The sequence below is a fragment of the Rosa rugosa genome, chromosome 5 (assembly GCF_958449725.1).
Source record: "Rosa rugosa chromosome 5, drRosRugo1.1, whole genome shotgun sequence".
NCBI lineage: Eukaryota > Viridiplantae > Streptophyta > Magnoliopsida > Rosales > Rosaceae > Rosa > Rosa rugosa.
In genome coordinates this window covers 30,766,821-30,774,477 of record NC_084824.1, presented here as the reverse complement: position 1 = coordinate 30,774,477, position 7,657 = coordinate 30,766,821, and the positions used below count along the sequence as shown (strand labels likewise).

Sequence of the window (7,657 nt, the reverse complement as noted above, 5' to 3'; positions counted from 1 at the left end):
GTACTTCTCTGAGCTCTTATGGTATGAATTGTTTCGAAAGCAGCTATTATATTATCATGAATGTGGTGACCTTGGACGAACGCACTTTGAAACGGTGAGATGATAGAAGGCAGTAAACCTTTCATTCTATTCACAATTGTCTTGGAAATCAACTTGTAGAGAACATAATTAACATAAGCTAATAGGCCTGAAATCCGTAACACAGTGCGGGTGCTCAATCTTCGGAATTAGAGCTATTAGAGTCTGATTAATCGATTCCACACTTGCCCCTTCATTAAGAACTTTCAGACAAAAATACGACACTTCATCCCCAACAATATGCCAATAATTCTTGTAAAACAACGCAGATAAGCCATCAGCTCTCGGTGACTTATTAGGTGCCATTTGCTTCAAAGTAGCTTCAACATCCTCCCTCCTAAAAGGCTGCAACAGAATATCATTCATCAGGTTCGATACAACAGTGGGTATAGCATCTAAAATAAGCTCCAAGTGATTACAACCTTCAGTAGCAAACAAATGTGAAAAGTAATTGACAAAGGCCTCGTAAATACTCGAAACTTGGTCTTGCCACACTCCATTAGTATATGCCACACCACTAACTCTATTCTTCCATCCTCTGAATTTTGCATAATTATGGAAGAACCTTGTGTTGCAATCACCTTCTTTCAACCACTCCACCCGAGATCTTTGCCTCCATAAGTCTTCATTATAACCCACATACTTCTCTAGATCTTTTTTAACCTTCTTTCTATCCTCCTGAACCGAATCCACAGGATGATCAAAGGGAATACCATCTAACTCCTTCCTTAATTAGCTTGTTAATTCTCCTAGGCACATTCCCAATATGTTCCTTACACTAGGCCAAAAAAGCTAACAGACAACGGACCAAATTCGTTGTGTGATTTGAAAGATCTCCGTTGTGTATCGGAGCGTTGTGTGATGAAAACTGGCACAACGGTGGAAACCCGTTGTATGAAACACAAACAGTCAACACTTATTTGGTTAAAAGTGTTGTGCCTTCTCTCGGCAGATGGCAGCCAAAGTTGCCGTGCAGTCATGCTACACATGTCATTGGCATCATTCACACAACGAATGTTGTTTCCGAGGCGTTGTATGAAAGGCGAATCAGACAACAGCATTTTATTTTTTCTGTTGTATGAGTTATCCTCACACTTCACTTTTGGAAATTTTATTGTTGTGTGTTAGTTTTTAGATAACGTATTCTAGTTATTACAGTTGTGTGATTGTAAATAAGACAACGTATGTTTGTTAAAACCGTTGTATGGTTATATAAGGATTCATTATGTGAACATCCAAATTGTTACTTCAGACAACATTATTAACATTAGAAATTCTGTTGTGTGATAATCGTCTTTTCTGGATTTTGTGCATTGATAATAATGCTCCATTTTACCTAATGAACAGTGACTAATTGTAAAGAAAAGACACTGGAATCTATGAAATGAGTAATCCAACTCATACTATTTGAAGGAAGCATTCAAATGTTAAAAGGGAGGATTTCCCAATCATCCAAGCCAACATTGAAAGAAGAAAAGCATTCAAATACATGCCAATCTACTTGGGACATCAAAAGCTGATACAAATACAAACTATTTGTTACAAAACATGCCACACAGTGAATGAATATTGTTCCAGCAGAGAAGCACAAAAATGATGCTTTCCTTCAGCAACAACCTACTTCCTCTTATGCTTTCCTTTAGCTCCTACACATACGCCTTCACGACATATTTTGCCCATTCATTTCTCATCATATCTATGTCTGCTTGGGTGTATTGACTGTTGCCTCTCCTCTCCCACTGCATGGACATAAAAGAGTCAATATAAACCAAGTTAACGTGACTACATTTATAAACTACACTTTTACCTTTCTTGGAAACAATGTCAGGTCTTTATCCTCAATGATGTCTCTTATGTAATTATTAGAATTTAACATGGGAAAATTTACCTGTATGTGCATATCCATTAGGACCATCACCATCTTCATTCAATCCACAAAAGAAAACCAAATACCAAACCCACCAGTAATTAATCATGATGGAAAAAGTAAAATAAGCAAAACAAAATTGCTGAGACACACCAGACATGATTTACCAGGAAAGAAGCAACACGCCATACCGTCCATACCAAAATAAACCCTGCAGCTCCAATAACTGAACCACCTTTTATTACAAATGATTTCGTATGTTCAAATTTCTTATCCTAGTATAAATTCACTTATTAAGCTTCGGAGACTAAAACTCAATCTATAACATGAATCTGTAACTAAAATATATATGCAATGCTGTATTTGCATTCTTAGGCCACTGATTTTGATCAAGGTCAGACAATATGGGCATGTAGCTAGCTTAACAGAAAGGAGTACCATGGATGTGGACCATATATTTATTTACCTGGGACGGTGATGTTCGCATTGTTTGAGTAAGAGGATGTCCACCGAATCTTTCAGAGCAACATTTACCGGCTACTTGCTGATTGTTCAGATACAGATTGCACAAACAGCTTCCAAGGCCCATTTACCAATGAACATCTATTCAACAATTGCTTCAGCCAAAGACGAGAAAACCTATGCTAAGGAAATTACATATCAAAACTAGATTATATTTGACAATTAGAAGGTACATATTTCAGAATAAGCTTTACCTGGTTGCTTGCTTATTGTTAAGATGGAGATTGCACAAATAGCTTCCAAGTTCTTTTCTAGCTATTGGCATCCATTCAACAAAAAGTTTCAGCCTAAGACAACAAAACCCATGCCAAGAAAATCAGATACTAAACCCGAGCTTACCATTATATTTGGATTACTTAAGAAACTGTTAACATGTACCTAGATTTAGGTAAGAGACACTTCAACGAGTCAACTGGGTACCAAGTTTTTTGCGGTGTGTACGACCGCTTGACAATCCATCCTACCTAGAATTAGTTCAGCAAAATGTCAAGGAGTTACTGAACATTTAGTTGATCAGCAAATAAGCAACCAACAACAGTCAGTGGCGCATTACGGTACAACACCCAATATCCTTGTATCATTAGTAAAAATATAAGAAATGACTAGTAAGAGATAGACATTAATATAACATACAAAAGCTTTAAGATATGATCTGATGAAGAGAGAAAGCATATATAATCATATATCATCAATACCAGTTTTAAACACATATTAACAAAGAACTTAAAGTTCTTTGTGATACTGAACTATCAAGCATACCTATGTAGCACTTAATCATCTTGATAACTCCAATGCCATTCTTGGTCCTTGAAGCTTCAAAGTGGTTTATAAATGTAGCCTGGATACATTTTGTTCCTACAGAAAATACATAATTAGAGCATTTCTTTGTAAAGTGAATTGAAAGTAATAAATTCCATACTACGTATTCAAAATTTGTATTTGAATAAAAATTTTAAACCTACCTATGGTTTTAAGCCTCCAAGTTTTAGAAGCATAAAGCCTACTGGGGGATCATCATCAGGTCTTGGAGGTCTAAATTTCCAAAATATTGCCTCTGAAATTTCCTTTATGGTGTAATCCACCGCTTGACAATCCTCATCCTGTAATGCAATTAGGAGGGATTGGCAATGGAAGGCCACAACTAACTGATCTCAGAATTTTGGATGATTGAGTGATTGGCAATTTAAAATAGAGGGGTTGAGGAGAAAGTGCGGGACTGCATTGTGATGTGCAGAACTTTCTGTTACTTAAGTACCACAAAAGAATATCAAAGTACGTATCAAACAGACTTGACAGCAACAACGTACTACAAGGAATTAAACAACTTACCACTCAACAGCATCCCGTAGCTCCTATTACTGAACAACCATTTAACTTCAATACACAATGATATAGCATATAGCAACTATACAATTACATAACTGGAAAAGCTTTTCTTCTCTCAAGCAAATACATTTGTTTTGGTTGCTTTGTCTAAACCAGTAGAATTAATCTTCCGGAAAAGCTTGTCACTTTTGGTAGCAAAAGTAGCAAGGGAAATTGGTACATTTGATTAAAAAATGTTGCTCTTTGGTTTATGCAAGTTTCCTAGATCTCCCCAGCACATTACTGATGCTGGTCCTCTGGCATCACAATAAGTCTATACAACTTTAACAACCTACTTTTAAAATATATGCCCCAGAATCGAACCTTGTGTGTATGAGAGTGTATATAATCATATATATACCTAATCAATTAATTGGTAAATAGAATTGCTCAAGAATTGGTAAACATACCAACTTGCCTCAAACCAAAACCCAATAAGACATGTAGTTTCTCTTTGTAAAATTAAAAAAATATATAAATCAAAATAAGAACAAAACACTTCAATTACATTGGGTTGCCCCATACACCTTATCCCCGAAGCATAACATAACCTAATCTTTTATTTATTTATTTTAATTTTTTTTTTCTTGAGCATGGATTACCCTCTGACTTATACATGGCATATGCAGAATCATAAGACTATGATTGAATCATTATCCTCAGCAAACTTATTAAAACTCACACCACAATTGAACCTCAAAACACTATCTTCAACTAAATATCCATAAAATGAAGCCATTCACCGTGGATGATTGTTTGGAGGGGTATTATGATTAGGTATATGAATATATCATCATCACAAAATTGGGAATCATATTAAAATAGCAGAGAAGCTTACCTAAGCTTTGACCAAGTTAAGATCAGAAATTTCGATTGAAAGAAATGGGCTAAAGCCTTGGCAAGTATTTGATGATAAAATTCTGTGGGAATTAAACACACAGTTAGATTTGCTTTAAGGAAAAACTGAGGCATAAGAACGTCATTACAAAATAGGATTACAAATCAAACGCAGTAGCAAATCAAAGAAGCAATTAAGAGTAGTTGACTGAAAAGGAAATCCGACAACGATAGGGTAGATGTACACACATGTAGAATGTTCAACATGGCCCACCCAGTATGTCACTATGCCAAAAAATGAATCAGACGACAGTTTTTCACTGTCGTCTGATAGGCCAAATTGCTGTTGTTAATACTCATGCCGTCTGATAGGAGAATCAGACAACATCAGAAATCTGTCGTCTGATTTGCTTTTGTACGAGAGCAGGCATGTAAATGTCTGTTGTCTGAACACCAGAAAGAACAACTGAACTTGATGTCATATATGTTGTCCAAAGCAAAGTCTGTCAACATGAGTCTAACGGAAAGCAACTTGTGAAGAGAAGTCAGACAACAAGCGTTGTGCATAAACTATTGTCTCTATCAATCTTCTATATCAGGATTTAACTTAATTATGTTGAGTTTGTTTAAGTAAGACAACAGAAAATTGAGAAAACCATTGTCTGTTTATATTTGATACAACAAAATACGCTATTTTGTTGTTGTGTGTTTTCTAATTGGGCAATTGAATATGTTTGAAAAGTATTGTAATTAGGTGGTTCATACAACAGTTTTTGCATTCCATTTTATGATGTTCATTTGTTAGACAATAGTTTGGTTGGAATAGAATGGTCGAATGGTCTGGGAGTCTTTAGGCATACATTCTGCATATATGGCACCTAACAAAATGACAACACATCCAAAACATACATTCATTGATTAAACATCCAAAACATTCACAATCTCATCATCACAGCTCAATAGTGCAATAACCTAGTCTTCAATTGCAGTTGGCTTCTACAAAACCTTATTGAACCATTTTATCAATCATCTTGCACACAATACTCTTGATTTGCTTCTCCAAGCTTGTTATGAAGATTCGCAACTAACAAATACGGCCTTGGAAGAACTGATCATCAGCCTCAGACTTCAAAGACTAGACCATCCATTTCTTTTTTTTCACCATGATGAATTCATAGTCAGATTTCTGCAATGTTAAATTCACAAGTAATATTAGTTTGACTTAAAAGCAAGAAAATGTGGAAAGAAAATTGAAATAAAAACATGAAAGAACCTTCTGCATATTAATAGAAGTGCTTTCTGCAAGAGTGTTTTTTGAGTGAAGTGCTTTACTGTATCAAATTTAAGTGGTTGTCATACCATCTTAAAAGATTCAAAAGACTCACTCCAACTCAAGGCTTATGAGACTCAAAAGATGATCTTCTGCACACATGAAAATAAAGCTTCGAGGCCAATTTGATACTACTGTGCTTACAATCACTGCTCTTGCTTGTACCTGCACAGCAAACATTTCTGTTAAAATTAATACAAGCTATGTTGAGTCTGCAATCATCTGTCATTGTTCCGAACTCACAAAGAAAATCCAGCCACAAGTTACTACTGCTACTGAAGAACAAATAAGAAAAGAAGCTGCTCCTTGCAATTAGTTTCAATACAAATAGAGTGCACGGGATTAATTTTATATTTGCTGAAGACCACAACAATCAAAGAGGCAGTCTAAAATTTATCCCAAAAATCTGACAGCTATGCATTCTTGGGTGCAACATGTCATGGTGTAAAACAAAAAGAAAGTGGTGGCGATGGAATTGCAAAAGAATAAGTTTGAAGCTTTAATCAAGTGCACAAGACAAAATGGCACACTTTTTATCAAAAGTGTGTTATATTATCAAAAGCATCATTCCAAGGCTGCAGCAAATCAATTATGATGCAGGAGACTTCATGAGAAAGAAACAAAATCACTTGAGCATGTGTTGGGATTATACTTTGAAAGCACAAGGCTGTGAAGGCAAAAATTCCTTGAGTAAGCCTTCTCCAATAACAATGTGGTAGGAACCTAATACATCCTAATCTAAAGAGGATGTAATCTCACTATGCAATCAGTGGCTTTCCAACCAGATCCAAAGTCACAAATCACTAAATCCAACCTGTTCAAACAAACCAATTAATCTCTCAAAAATAAAACCAACGTGTACACCGATTAGCTCACAACTATACATCAAGGAGTATAAAACTAAAAGGATCAGCACCTTCCCTGAAACCGCTCTTAAACCTGCGAGGGACATTCCACAGATACCACATCCTTCCAGTCCCGGTGGTCTTCCTCCTGATGGCCTTCACACTCCAATTGACTGTTTTAAACACCAAACACCAATCAAAAACCCAAAACCACAACAATTCTAAATGCAATGAGTTTACTACAAAACCTTCATCAAAATCAAAAATCCTTTTCTGGGTACTCAAATTTCTCAACCAAAATTCCATATACAAGAACAAAATCATGAACCAAAAGCAGAGAGAGAAGGGTTTCATACATTTCCTGGTGCGGACAGCTGGGTATGCACAAGCAGAGCAGCGACTCTTCTAGAGATGGAAGTACCACCAACATCAACACAACCCAAAACAAAAATGAATCAAAATAAGCATAATAAATCAACCAATCAGCTCTTCTAACCCATAATAAGGACTTGAACAGAAACAACTATAACTAAATAGAAAATCGCCAAGAACAGTAACTTCCAAATCGAAATTAACAGCAAACCCTAGCTAACACCCCAAATCGAGTTCTATGAAATCCCCAATCCCCAAATCCATTTAACCGAAAATCAATCAAACCCAAAACCCAATCGATTTCAAAAACATGAAAATTCGAGGAGAGAAATACCAGTTAACAAAACCCGTCCTTGGCCACCACCGTGAGCTTTACATCACCAGAAACTAGCCCTCCCTAACTGGGATTCCGAAACGGCGCCGATTCGAGGAGCTTGTGGA

At 36.2% G+C, this 7,657-nt stretch overlaps 1 long non-coding RNA gene across 2 annotated transcripts; it reads right to left on the bottom strand.

Annotated features, from left to right (window-relative positions):
* Positions 1-5,566: 5,566 nt before the first annotated feature.
* Positions 5,567-6,790, bottom strand: LOC133710832 (uncharacterized). Of its 2 annotated transcripts, none has more exons than XR_009846883.1 (2): positions 6,029-6,790; positions 5,567-5,855 (listed from the first exon to the last, which is right to left on the bottom strand). It is a non-coding gene; the product is annotated as an uncharacterized LOC133710832 (long non-coding RNA). The 2 variants fall into 2 exon arrangements; XR_009846882.1 differs by having other exon boundaries at positions 6,055-6,790.
* Between the last annotated feature and the right edge of the window lie 867 nt (positions 6,791-7,657).